The 13,727-nt window shown below is 36.7% G+C and overlaps 1 protein-coding gene across 1 annotated transcript in view; it reads left to right on the forward strand.

The window, feature by feature from the left end:
• The window catches only part of CSMD1 (CUB and Sushi multiple domains 1), a 1,149,005-nt gene that overhangs the window by 219,069 nt on the left and 916,209 nt on the right, over positions 1-13,727 (forward strand). The gene's annotated exons all lie outside the window — the stretch shown is intronic.

Below are 13,727 nucleotides of genomic sequence, written 5' to 3' on the forward strand. Positions count from 1 at the left end.
AAGACAAACATTACTTTCAGTGCTGCTCTGTCATCTTCTGTTCAGGCATGACATTTATGGAGTACTGTAAAACACTGCTGTCAGTTCTGTTGTCTGATTACTCTTTTACATGCCACTGATTTATATTATACAGCTAAAACAAATGTGGGAACATCACCAATTTGTTCAGCTTTTTAGTGGGTATCATCATGCATTTTTGACAAGAACAGTGTTCTGACTGATTGTTGACTCAGTTCAAAAAGTTATGAAAACTGTAGAAGGTAGTACACAGCTACTGATGCTTGAGGTGCAGCATATGTACTTCATTTAATGTACTTAATTGGCCTTTAGTACTTGTATCACCTCCGTACAAGGGTTAATATTTCTTTTTTGATCAAGAGTTTTTATTATCAAAGCCTGCTTGTTTTGCACTAATCTGTTAATAGAAGATTGTTTCAAGGAAGAGCACCAACTCGTGCTCCGTGGGTATGAGCATAGAGGACAGAAATTATGAAGTATGATGGAGATCCCACTGAAGTCATCGTAATTACCACCGATTTCACTAAACAAGGATTTAATTTCCAACTTCCATCAGTGAAGCAAATATTTTATCACTGCTTATATTTGAAAGTGAGTTACTGCTGCAGAAATTGACTCAGAGATCAATGTGATCAGACAAAAGCCATTTATTACAAAACACCTATCCTTTTTATACTATAGTCTGCATCTGCTTACAGTAACTTAGCGTATTATGATTGGATTCATATCCTTGTAGCACACAGCAACTAGTATACAATTGGTCAAATAAGAGCATGGGAGCCTAACCCTTAAAACTTGCCAACAGTTCGCTATTTTGTGTCTTAGCACATTCCATTTCTTATCTTGCTTGCACTGTTACTCTTGCTTCCTTACCCACATCCTCCTTCATCCTTGATTCATGCTGAACTCCACGTAGGCACTTGCTGACTTGGGAACGTGGCCATTCTTTGCTAAAAATCCATCCACATCTCCCCCTTTTACTTGTTGCACAAGCCAAACACGCTTCATAGCATTCATTGTCATACGTTGAATACATTGTAACAAACAAGGTACAATACAGATAATGGCAAAAAAGACAAGCAACAAGACTAATCCTCCTTTGACCAAGACTAATAACCATCCAGTTATACCCCAGCCAGAAAAAAGTGATGATAGCCAATCTTTATCATCTTCCCTTAACTTCATCACACTATCTTTCAACTTACAGATACTTTCATGTATAGATTCCGAATGATCTGACAAGTTCATACAACACATTCCTTCCAAAATTTCACACCCATGCCCATGTGCTAAGAGGAGAAAATCAGTTGCTGCCCTATTTTGCAAAGTTGCGTGTCTAATAGAATCAACATCAGTGAGTAATGCAGAGAGAGCGGATGCTGTAGAATTAGTTTGTTTAGTGAGCCAACATCCTAACTTATTCAATGTTGCTAAAGCTTGAACGCTAGCTACTCCAGGAGCTAAGAATGAAACAGCTATTATTTCACCTGGGTTCCAAAAATCTATTCTGTCATTACAGTTTGGTTGGAAAGCGTGTGTTGACCTTCTAGATCGTGATCTTCTCTTGTTCAGTATCATGGTGTTATTAGGGAGAAACATACCTGGGTTCCCACAGTACAGGGGCCAGCTTTTATAGGGGTTGGCACTCCTTGACAGGCCTGATCACCACATATCAAAAACATGCCACTGGGTAAACCTACTGGTTTACTTAGAGATCTAGATATGTTAGGGCTGGTATAATTGCACCAGATGGAAGCATTTTGATACACCTGCATACTAGCATTAACAGTGACTACCCTTCGCAACATGTTAGTTCCAGAATAATTGAAAAACAAACAATAATCCATCTTTACAGATCCCAACAGTTCTATTTCTTGTGGCTCACTGGAGAAAAGTGGCAGAGATGGTACCCAGCCGTCCCAGTTGTCATACCACTTATTACACACCTGGGGTATGGGAAGTGTTGAGTTGCATAATGACTCTATATGATTAGAGCTGGGAAGACCTACTAAACAGGTCTGAAAGGGGTTATCTGCAGATGATACTGAGAGTGAAATAGTGTCCTGTCCAGTGGCATTTGCCATGGTCACCCAAATATTTTGTCGTTCTGCTATTGATTCCAAGATGGTGTCAACTTGTGATGAAACAAATGCATAGATACATACAACTGCACACTCTATATCAAGCTTCATTTTCATTTTTGATATAATTCCCATTGAAATAGCTTCTGACAATCACGTTTAGTTTTCTCCCAGTGCTCGGGAGAGACCGTATGGCACCAGTAGAGGCTTTGAACATTCAAACCTTAAAATAGTTATTGATGTTCTGAACTTCAAAGCCTGTATTTGCAACTCGAATTCCCCTTCTAAAGTGTAAGGTGTAAGACCTGGTTCATGTCCTCTAACAAGTAATATACAAGCCAACTTGTGAGCCTGCTTAAGCGTTTGGTGTACACACCGTTCACAAGGACTCTGCGCAAGAGGTGGTCTGACCCATAACTGATGATTACATTCTGAACACTCACACAATACCCATGGCTCACAAGACTCGCAGGTTGGACAAATTAAACTAAGTTGATTCAGCTGATTCATTCAATCACTGACAAGGGGGGGTATTCCGGCTCTCCTTGGGCGGTGCTGATTCTTTCCAGGGTTTCACCCTGCTTTGTGCGGCTACAAACACGAGCCTGCTCGGCAGCAGCTATGAATGCCTGCCTGCTCGGCAGCAGCTACAGCTGCCTGCCTGCTTCAACAGCAACCATAAATACCTGCCGGCAGCAGCACTTTTGCATTAACCCTTTCTTGCCCGAAATGTTAAACTGCTGCCCATTAAAAACTTTTACATAAACCCGACAACAAAAAATACACAGAACACCGTCTACCCTCAACACACACACACACACACGTATGGGATTCCACAAGCACACTCCACACAACTTTTGGAACAATATTTGAAACACAAAATCCAGACAATCATTACTCCCGCTACACAGTCGCACGTACGGAATGTGGCACAAGGACCCTGTGAAGACTATCAGGAAACCAGCTCCGAGAAGCATCATTGCAGTGTGAGGTGGCAGACTCATCCTTGCAGAGGCTCTGCTCCCCCCACATTGCATGAGGCTTGGGCTTTTATACTGACCAGAATGCACACTCATTCCGACACAGGTTGCCAGCCTATGTCAGAAGAAGTGGCCAGCAGTATCTATAAAGGTCTCCAAGGGTCGATAGAAACATGGACATACTTATATTTACCAACTTCTAGTGCATGAGCATCACAGAGAGACTGTATCAAATGAGTTGTATATGGGGTCCCAAGTCCACGGTCCACCACAGTCTGCCTGGTACCCCGATAAGAACATAAGAGAGACCTTCCCACTGCAGGTCTTGATCCAGCACATACACCACAGGGAAAGCACACAATACATTCATGTCGAACTCCACATAGGCACTTGGTTACTTGGGAACGTGGCCATTTTTTGCTAAAAATCCATCCACAAGTTACTTTCATAAATGTCATAAGGAAAAGAAACAGAAATATTTGTTGGCATTCCAGCATGCAGAGGTTGAAAAAGCTGAATTTGAATGCCAGGTTTCTATTGACATCTCATACCCTGTGACATACCCTTTGTTGCACAAAGCACATTCACAGGTGTACCCCCTCCACAACAGCACTTTTCAAGACAATAAACTCAGCAGATATTGGAAAATTATAGTCTTGTGTGTTTTAGCTGACAGCATGAAAATGCAAGAGAGCATCTTGGAACTTCTGCTTCAGGGTATGCTTTTTTTTTCAGAGATAAAAATACTCTACTAGATTCTGGGTAATTATATTTCTTTAGCCGTCATGCAAAACCTGGAGGATTTCTTTAGAAATAGCTGTGTAACTGTACAGCTCTCACAAACTATGATAATTAAGTAATATTCATCCCATATTTTGTATAGCATTTTTCAGCTGCTAAAGCAAAATTGGATAAAAAAGAATAATAGGTTCTACTAGTTTACCATGCCGCCTGAAGGACCTTTTTGTATGCTAAATGGGTGCCAAGATACTTTCAGTACATATTGATTATAAACCCCAAGAAAATAGAAACATATATAAAATACATTGAAATGATATGAGAAAGGAATAAATTGGTTTGTGCTGTTTGTGTGGAGGAAAAAATAGACAAACAGGTAGTGTTAAGATGTATATGAACACTGTGGTTAGTCCATTAATAAAGCATATACTAATTTAAGGGATAAGTTACACGTGGTAGTAATCCGGTTATTGTAAACTCTGTTATGAGGAGATTGAGAAGTAAGATAATAGCAGAAAGAACAATGTAAACAAAAGATAGGGCACTAAAAAGTGCTATTTTAAATCTTCCTATTTTACTAGATAAAACCCAATTAGCATTTTGTCATTTTGCATAATTACTGCGATGTGCAGTCCAAAATTGTCCCTGAAAAGATTGTGACAGCTGCTTTATTTTTATCAATGTAAAGTTCATAGAACATAAAATAAGTTTTGAAATATATATAGTCTATATATATGTATGTTTCAACTTGGAAAACATAATTCAGGAGTACAGCACAGGCTGGGTTCTACTTGTCTGGGGAACAGCTCTGTGGAAAGGGACCTAGGGGTCCTGGTGGATAGCAAGCTCAATATGAGTGAACAGTGTGCTTTTGTGACAGAGACGTAAGGATGCTGGGTTACATCAAGGGCATCACCAGTGGAGATAAAGAAGTCATTATTCCACTCTAGTAGACACTTCTCAGGCCACATCTGGAATACTGCACTCAGTTTTGGTTTCTGCTATACAAAAGAGACGTGGGCAGGTAGGAGAGTGTCAAGAGAAAGGTCACAAAGGTGATCAAAGGACTGGGAAGCCTGCCATATGAGGAAAGGCTGAAAGAATAGGGTTTGTTCAGCCTTGAGGAAAGAAGGCTCAGGGGAGACCTTATCACCGTGTTTCAGTATTTAAAGGGTGGCTACTCCTTTTTACAAGGAGTAACATGAAAATACAACCAAATTCTAGTTAAGGTGTGAAAAGATGTAAAATGTACTTTTTATTTGCATTTTAAATTGTAAAGGAACTGTCAGTTGCTACACACAGTTAACCATTGGTGTGCAGAATTCATATGGACAGAATTGGAGAGAAGAGACACAAGTGTGGTGCACTGAGACAACAAAGTTATTATTCTATCTATCAACAGGACATAGGGGGTAGGGACACACACCAGCCCTGAAGAGGCTCAGTGTATAGGCAGTAGTGAATTGACAATATTGACCTATTGACTTGCTTACTGCCAACAAGCATGTTACCTGCCACAAGCAAGTGAATTCAAAATAGCCATTTCAGGAGTTTATGGATTGCAAAAGTCAGTCAGGGCTGATTGTACTCTGCCTTCCACAGCTGAAATGAATTAATTAATCTTAGCATAAGTCTTGTTAAATATGTTTTTTCCTATATGCAGAATTCCTGAATAGGGGGTTCATAGTGAGGTATAATGGGGCTGGGTAAATAGAAGCGCCGGTATTAAAACCTCTGTTACTGAATACGTGAGTCAGGGTCTAAGACGTTAAGATCCTGAACTGTCAATTTTACAAACATGGTGAACTGAGACTAAGACTTTGTATTTGCAATTGGCTTCTTCTCAGTTTATGTCCTGGGATTCCACATTTTTTAATATGTCAAATACAGGTAAATTCTGTAACTTCTCTTTTCAAAAGTTACTGTTTTAGTATTGCACACTTAGTTTACTTAAGGGTTAGTTGCAGAAGACCTGTGCAACATATTTTGGATTAATTGTTTTCAAATAATCAATTCAATCTTTCAGACACTCCTGAAAAACTATTGAAAATGGATTCCAAGCAATTTTATTGTTTCCTCACACAGAAAAGTTCTTAAGTAAATTATATACACTGATGGGAAGACGCAAATGTGTAGGCATGCATATTTTTTGTTGTGTGCATACACAGCTGTCAGTTATTCTGGAGATACATGATATATATTATTTGGAAAGTGATTTTAAAATGTCTGCTTGCTTTCATGGTTTCTCAGGCCTTCCAAGCATTGTACAGTTTACTGCAGCCTGGGTAATAATACAAAAGACACTGCTTGTTATTAGTCATATTAGTTGAAAAACACATTTTCATTTTAATGGAGCAGTAATGCAAACAATGGAAGTTGTTAATGGACCATGTAATAAAATAAAGCTTACCAAAAGTTTTCTGACAAGCATATATACAATGTATATTAAAGAGCAACATGTCCCTTCTGCTTTCTTGAATCATGTAGAAATAATAGGAACTCAATACAGAGTATTCGCTTTTTCCTGTCTCCAGCAAGCAATAAACCATATGAATATTCTGCACTTCGTAATCCAAGCATGGAGATAAAAAATATTCACTATCTTTTGGGCTCCCGTTCACATCTTTTTTCTCAACAAACCAAGTTTTATCATATAATCATATATTCAACATGTTTTAATTTTTACTATCTTTTGTTTGGAATTTGGTTTGGTTTGTTTTTTGTTTGTTTATTATTTGCTTTTCTATTCAGAAAACAATTTCTATCTTCCTTCTCTCCAGGATCAAGAGAACAGGGAAGCAATGAGGGGGTGACTGACAACTGCTGGCGCTGCAGCAGCAAGAGCTTAGAGCATTTTACAGTTCTTATTTTTTCTTCTTCACCATGAAAATGTTTTATCTAATTTTTTTTTACCTTTTTATTGCACATCTTTTTCTACAAGTTGATCTCAACATATAGGATTTGTGTGTGTGTGTGAGAGCTGGTGACTTTGTGAAGAAAACAATATAGGACTGAATATAGTTGCCAGCTGAAGCTTACCTAGAACACAGCGGAAAGTAACAGAAACTGAGCTAGTTTTCAAATTTGTGAAACAAGATTATTGAATAATTTCAGCCGGATATTCCGGTATTTTGTACATCTGTAAGAAAAGGAAAATTATTATTGTATGATTATGCAAATTGATTACTGAGTTCCTGCCAGTTGAGACGCCTATCAATGACTATTGTTCCCCTTTTTATGTTAAATCAGATTTTTCTTGGCTCTTTCTCCTATTAAAGTATTAGGAAGAAAGAATCATTTACAGTAGTGGGCTAACATGTGATTCATTGTATATTACATATCTATTTTTGGAAAGAAAGGAAACTATGACCTGATCATGTAAATGCTGACAGATAGTTTCTGCCAAAGGTAAAAAGAGCATGCAGTGGAAGGAGACGTAATTTATGCATGCAATACTGGCAGGTTCAAGCTCATAGGTGGCTTCCCCTCCCACCCCCCATAGGTGAATAAAAGGCAAAAATCCTGTTCCTCAAATTTTCTGCTTCCCAATTCAAAATCTTAAGCTTGCTAATTTTGTTGGCAAACCTACATATAAAAAGATTTAATGAAAAAACTATTAAATGTATAGTCAAGTAAGGAGTCCTGTTGCTAAAAACAAGCTACTTCATCAGGAATTATAGGCCATATTAATTACATGGTTTAGACTGATATTAAATGATGGTCAAGTGCAAGTTTTTTTTATAAAACTCATGGAGTATTGTTTGAACTCCCACCTAAGACAATCCATTTCACATTTAAGGAATTATTATTTCTTGGGGAAAAAAAATAAATAAAAAAAAAAAGATACTAGATCTGTTTAATAAATCAAAACAACGCATGAATTTATACTGCAAAATTCTGCATCAGTTGCTTAAAGCTTTTTACAATGTAGTTAAGTCAGCATGTTTTCCTAAAAAAAAAAATAAATTAACTTGACACTCAACGTAATGAAAATGTAGCTGTGCTAAATCTCTTTGCCCTCTGTGGAGGTAGATCTCTCTCTTCATTTGAAACTGGTCAAAGCACATACACAGGTGTTGCTGCTTTGCCTATTCTGTACTTCTCAAGCTGGACCTATGTAACAGTAGTTATTTGGTGCATTTGTTTGTTGTGTTTCACAATCAGAATTACTACTAGTAAGGGACTCAGAAGGGAAGAGTTGGGATGTGGCTCCATAAAATGTTGATTTCTGCAGCTTTAGAAACTTTAGCATGTGTTAGGTAATCTTGCTGTGTCATAGTTGTACAACCAATTCCGGTTTCATGGGATAATACAACATTGGTAAAAAACCACTTTTCCAATAAAGAACTCAGTATTTAAAGATATCTCACAGTAGTCTGCTGAGAACAATACGTTGTTCTTTATGAATAACTTCCAAGTGTTTCACATAACAGTTTTTTAGAGTAGATCTTTGATTTTAGATGAGGTGCAAATTTGAACCTTTTATTTGTTATTGTGTATAGATATATTAAAATATTTAGTTATTCACTAGAAAGAATCATATTTATGATCATACTAATCTGAACACCCATAGATTCCTTGGTTAGTAATTTTACAAAACAGAGCACCTTGGATGTCCATTATTCAATATTTAAGCTATAAAATCATAGAAAATTGCAAGTTTTCAGTGTGGGTATGAATGTATATAGGTGAACTTGAGTTTTGAGGAGCTCAGTTTAAGGCTTTGCTTTACAAAAAATCTAGAACAAGCTTTGAATGTTACTTCAGTATTGGCCAAATATAAGAAAGAAAATTGCCTTCATTAGTATGATGTTTGCTTGATGTGCATGGGGAATGCGCACATGATCTACAACATTTTATGGAAAGCCTCTTTGATTCTGTCAGACTGATGAGTTTGCAATCTGCAAAAGTACGAATACTTTTAAGACTTTTTTTCAACACTGCTGAGATACAATTTGGCATTTCATGCTTTTTTGAGAAGGTTTTATATTTTCATTTTCCCTTCATTTATGATGGTTTCTGAAGCTCCTAAAACCCCATGATTTGGTGTAGTAACAATCGATACACTTTTTGACACTTACATATGATAAATTCCCATAAGATCTCACATTCTTTTTATTCTCAAAACTCCTTAGAAATAGGATACTAGAATCCATTGAGAATGCTGATAAACACAGTTTGGGGAATTACAGATCTTAAAACTTAGATGCACCTTAAAAAATCTTTTAATATAGATTGGTGATACAATTGACAACTTTGCAACTAAAGAGGTGATAATATTAACCTGATTATGCTGGTTATGTAATGAGCTTTAACTCTTAAATGCAGTAATTTGTGAGAGGGAAGGTAATTGCATACTTCTATCATCTGTACCCTAAACATATGTTGCCCATAGATTGTACATAAAGCCATTTTATATCAGTCTTTCTGCGTTGCCCATCTTGTTCAAAATCAATCTTCTTTTTATTTTAGATAATACATTCTGAATTGACATAATTATATAGGGAAGTCCTTCTGACCAGCATCCCTAAATGCAGTGTGAACAATGACTATTCCAACATCTCTTGGGATTTCAGGGATCAGTCATTTCCCTTTGCATATATTCTGACTGCAAGCTAATAATTATATTACATCCTTTAGTAGAACAGCGAGACTCCTCAGTGAGAAGAAAGGCCAATTGTCAAAATCTGCCCTTTTTTGAGATTAGTTTCGGTACATGCATTTTGTGGAATTTTTCAGTTCTATATAGCTGTGATAGATAACTTTTTAATTAGTATATAACCTGCATGCTATGAAAAAAAAAAAAAAAAAGATGACTGCTTGCTTTTTTTTGTCTGTTAACTGGCAAATTAAAGGAAAATAAAGAAGCTTTATAAAACGTAATAACTAACTGATTCATCATATTCCTGATGCATGTAATTAGGTTAAACTGTGAATCATGTTCTATCTGTCATCTGTAAATTACCTTCCAGTCTTAACTGACTCTTGTGATTATTGACCGAATAATCATAGTCTGGTTTTGGATCACCCTGCACTGGACCAGGATGTAGTGATCATGGACAAATACAGCATCATAATTGTTCAGGCATCTGCAGTCTCTCTGCTCTGAATTACTGCAGTGGAAGTTCAGCATCCTGTCCTCAGTGAGCCGGTCACACACAATCAATTCTGCTTATAAAACAAATCTTGTAGACAAGTGTTCTCATAATCTTGGATCTTCAATATTACTTAGAGACTTTCCCCAGTTTTCATCCTGTTTGCACTCACAAAAGCATCTGCTGAAGTTTTTAGCAGCCATGGAGTTTTACAATTATTTCTTTTCTTCCACCTAATGGAGACTAAAATATACTTCTGCTGAAGTCTCAGGTTATTTCTGCACTCATACCTTAATTTGAGGGAAAACTATGCATGTTCATCTCCATTCAATTCAATGAATTTATTAAGAAAACCAACTAGTCAGTGTCTGAATGAGTAGAAACATTGAATCACGAAAGTGACACTGATAACAGGAGGTGTGAAGGTGAATTTTGATAAAAGACTCAATACCAACATGTCAGAGAACAGTGCCCTTAGAAGACTTCTTGCTGTTGACTGTCCACTCTTCATTGATTTATTAAGGTTCTGTTCCACTTCCAGACTGCATTTATATGTTGCTGTCTTTCAGCAAAAAGATAGTTAAAAAAGAAAAAATTCTTTCCTATCTCCCACTCCCCTAACACACACCTGTGCACTGTGGATTTCTTTGCAGAATCTGCTGTGACCAGTGTCATAAAAGAAAAGCAGAATGGCAAAGAAAAGAAAATAACAGATGCCAATATGAGACAGCATTTCTGTCTTAGTTGCTAAGACAGACGAGTTATCTAGGCTTCTGAAGTTAAATATGCATAATAAGACCATAAATAACAAAACTGTGATGAATTTTAATACAAAGTAGTGGACACTATATAAAGATCTAGTTAATATTTTTATTTTTTGATATCATTCTATTCTGCAATTCATGAATTAGACAAAAAAGTGTGTTACAGGACTGGTTAGTGAGTACATTAAAGTTAAGTCTAATGAAAAATGTACAAAGCCTGTTCTTAAAACTTGTACATTTTAATATTTACATTTGAATACTGAAGTTAATAGTGCCATGTGTATAATTTTTTAAATAAGCAATTGATTTTAACAGACTTTTTTTTAGAGTAGAACAGCAAAGCACCATTTAAATAATAAATAATAAAAATAACATAAAGCAGGGGGCACAATAATCCCATTGATCCAAATTCTTGTTGATAAGGGTTCTTTGAAATATACCTATAGGTTTTAAAGTTCCCATTATTGAGAACATAACCTCCTAAATACTCCCTGCAAAAATGTCCTTAAAGTATGGGTGGGAGTCTGTGTTTGCCTTTTGACACAACTTTCAGCTGATGATACCTCTCTCAAAACAGTAGAGTGAGAGCTGAATTCCTTTTATTTTTTCCATGGATCTTTAAAACAACTTTCAGCACTTTCTGTGGCTTCCATTGTGTTATTTTGTTGAAAGTGAATTTGATCTCTCATTTTCCACAATAACAGAATTACATTAGGGTTTTCTCAATCACCCTTTCCTCACCCCTGGAAGTGAGCTATGTTATTTACTGTTTGAGTAAGGAAAGCCTTTCATATTCATAGGGCTCATAGAATAGCAAGAATGTTGTGGAGTGCATGGGGTGAGGAGGTGAGAACTGAGGAATAATGGTGAGAAGGAAGAGAAAGTGAGGAATACCAGAAGCAATGCATTAAAAAGATTGTAGGTACACTATACCATGCAGTTAGGTGCATACACGTAATTTAACTCCTATACTGAAAGACTTTAATTTATTATAGAAATCTCTCCACCATGCCTACTGTATGTGTCTCGTAGCTCAGGACTGGTTTTGTCCTATGTCATTGCAGATTATATATCTGAGATACTAATTTTGATACAGACTGTACAAGCATGGGGAAAACTGGCACAGGTTGCCCAGAGAACCTCTGGATGCCCCATCCCTGGCAGTGTTCAAGGCCAGATTGGACAGTGCTTTGAGCAGTCTGGAATAGTGGAAGGTCTCCTTGTGCATGGCAGGGTGGTTGGAACTAGATAATTTTCAAGGTCCCTTTCAACCCAAACCATTCTATTACTCTGTGATTTCTAGTACAGCAGATGTATTATGAATAACAGATAGGAATTTTTTAATTATTTAAAATTATTTAACTTTGATGATGCATTTCAACTGAAATAGCCAGTGACAGGTAGGTTAGGGAATTCACCTGAAAATACAGATTTAATCTCCTTGGCTGCTTGGTTGAAATGGCTGTGTAAGACCTGATGTGTAATGGTAAAATAGGTTTAAATGCTTTTTTTTTTTTTTTTTCTTGTTTGATTTGGGTTGGGTTTTTTTCTTTGTTTGGGTTTTTTTGTCAGGTGGAGAAAATCTATTGCTTTATGTAATTACCTGAAAACCCGTCTAAATTTAAAAATCCTTTGTGCCCAAGATGTATTGCATTTTTCTAAGTGAATGAGTTCAAATGGTCTCTCAGCTACAACCTTCCTGTTGCTTGCTGAAAAGTCAAGTCTAATGCTGCCAAAGACATCATCAACACTTCTCCTAGATGAAGTTACTAAATGAGCTTAGTCACTTCTCCTTTGTCACTAAATGAGCTTAGGAATTTGGGAATCATATATATCCTAAGAATCTCACCAAACATTTGGAGTAGTAGGCCCTTTATGGGTTTGCCTTCCTGCGTATTGATCTGTTTTTCCAAGAGATATAGACAATTAATTTAGTCTACCCTTAGTGAGCATCTTACCTTGTCACTCTCAACTTCCCATACAGTCAATACAGAGAAACAGACAATTTTAGAGTAATTTATCTAACTTATGTTACTCATCAATTTTAGGTCAACATGAATTATACCATAGAAATGCTCATTTTCCTCATAGGTCATATAGGTTTGATTTTGAGTAAATTCTAGAAAATATTTGTACTGCCAGCTTGGAGGTGAAATGAGCAAAGTCCATGCTTTCCTTTTTTTTTTTTTTGAAGAGCACATGAAGTATATAAAAGATACCTTGTACAACTTCCTGACTCAGTCTTTAAGGAACCCCATTGTATTGCAGATCTCAACTAGATTATATGTATCAAGAAAATCCTGTAAACAATTATATCAGAAGCTTTTTCTTTTTTTTTTTTCTCCTTCCTCACAATCCATTATAATGTTCATTTTTACTTCAGCTACATGAATCACCTTCCTAACTTCCATGCCATTTTATTGTACTTTATTTTATTAGAAAACAGTGTAAAAGTCAGTTATACCCTTTCTTGGAATGTTTGCTCCTCTTTTCATGCCAGATTCATTGGGGTGCTAAAAATTAGGTGAGCTTCTTATGGCAAGAATCTTGTCTTCTGACACCATTGCAAAGTGTAATGTCCACTTCCAGTATCATATTGTAGAATTATAGAATTGTTTGAGTTGGAAGAAGCCTTAGAGATCATTTAGCTCCAAACCCCATGCCATGGAAACCGCTAGACCAGGTTTCTCAAAGCCCCATCTAACCTTACCTTGAACACTTCCAGAGATGTGGCAGCCACGTCTTCTCTGGGCAATCTCTGGCAGTGCCTTGCCACCGTCACAGAAAAGAACTTATTCCTAATATCTAATTTGAATTTACCCTCTTTCACTTTAAAGCCATTCCCCCTTGTCCTATCACTACTTGCTCTTATAAAAAGTCCCTTATAAAAATATGCTCTTAGAAAAATGCGTTGTAATGTGTTTAATGAAGAAGAAACAGGAATGTGAAACCATTGTTCTTATGCTTAGTAGGTTCCTGTATGATAAAAGAGAGCTCTTAATAGATATGCAAGTTTTATTTCTAGTGGCCTGTTAACACACACTTTGTTAA

This window comes from Lathamus discolor, chromosome 5 (genome assembly GCF_037157495.1).
Source record: "Lathamus discolor isolate bLatDis1 chromosome 5, bLatDis1.hap1, whole genome shotgun sequence".
NCBI lineage: Eukaryota > Metazoa > Chordata > Aves > Psittaciformes > Psittacidae > Lathamus > Lathamus discolor.